Source organism: Homalodisca vitripennis, chromosome X (assembly GCF_021130785.1).
Source record: "Homalodisca vitripennis isolate AUS2020 chromosome X, UT_GWSS_2.1, whole genome shotgun sequence".
NCBI lineage: Eukaryota > Metazoa > Arthropoda > Insecta > Hemiptera > Cicadellidae > Homalodisca > Homalodisca vitripennis.
Genome location: NC_060215.1, coordinates 29,109,042 through 29,110,644, shown reverse-complemented (window position 1 = coordinate 29,110,644; position 1,603 = coordinate 29,109,042).

Below are 1,603 nucleotides of genomic sequence, written 5' to 3'. Positions count from 1 at the left end.
TCTGTCCGGTGTCCGCAGAATTCGCAACCACTCAGATGAGAACTCTAAACCGCCCGTGGCTGACATGTGACACTCCCACAATAGCTTGTCACTCGATACCACGTTTTCGTCTTGAACCGATGAGAGAAAATGATTATCTACGTTTAGCTCAGCTTTGTCGTTAGAGCATCAATCGTGAGCACTACGTTGGTATCCATCGGGAGGCCCCGAGTTTCGGACCTCTCATACCATCTGGGGGGAAATCAAACCTCTGAGAATCAGTGGTGTATATAAAAAATTATTTTGGGGTACGGGCTGACTTACTGGGAGGGGGGGGGTTAGAAAGTATTAAACATCCTCAAAAGTAAAGCTCAGGAATCTCCCTACTTGACATTTTTAGCTTTAAGACCTGATAAATGTATTCCAACTTAAAACAAGCTACTAGGTGCAATTTTAATGCATGTCTTTCAAAATTTCTGGGGGGGGGGGTTAAGCCTCCATACCTCTCCCCTTTGTATACAGGGTGTAAATTAAGTCCTGATACGCCTGGATATATTCCAAACGGATTGCATTATCGATGTAAAAACTTCACCAAACCTATTAAAATGCTTTTATTAACTTTTTGAAGGATGAAAATATTTCTCCCCCCATTTTTAAAGGGGGGTCACTTGAAATTTTCAAATTTTAACCCCTATATTGTGACATGTTATTTGAAAGGTAAATTCAAAAGAAACACAATGACATGAACAAAACATCTCTACGGCGATCCTAGCAAAAGTTATGGGCAAACAACCCCTTACATCCAAGGGAGTAAATTATGTCCTAATACGTCTGGATATATTCCAAACTGATTGAGACATCAATGTGCAACCTTTGCCATCTTATTAAGTTAATATTTTGGGGTTTTTTATGGAAACAAAAATATTGTCCCTTTACAAAAGGGGGTTAGAAGGGGGTAACTTAAAAATTTCAAATTGCAACCCCTATCTTGTTACATATCATATTAAAAGTATATTCAATAGAAGCACAATAGCGCTAAGAAAGCACATGTATGCCGATTATAGCAAAAGGTATGGGCAAATAATGCAAACAAGTCATCTGTAGGGGCATTGCCAATGTCTTGTGCATATCAACACAATGCATGAGTGCTATCTTTTAGTAAGACTTTGAGGAGCCCAGCTTATTTCTTTACGTAGCTTATTTCTTTTTTTATAATGTTCTGGTGTGCATAGTTTTGGTAAGAGATGTTTTTTTCTAGAAGGAAAACAACAATCCAAGGGATTATTTGCCCATAACTTTTGCTAGGATCGTCGCAGAGATGTTTTGATCATGTCATTGTGTGTCTTTTGAATTTATCTTTCAACTGATGTGTCACAAGATAGGAGATGCAATTTGAACATTTCAAGTGACCCCCCTGTACCCCCGTTGAAAAAGGGGAAGAATATTTATATCCTTCAAAAAGTTCATAAAATTATTTTAATAGGTATGTTGAAGGTTTTACATCGATATCGCAATCCATTTGGAATATATCCCAGGTGTATCAGGACTTAATTTACACCCTGTATGCCCATGCTAACAATAATTCCATTGCTAATAATAATAATTTAATTGTATTGCTGTATAG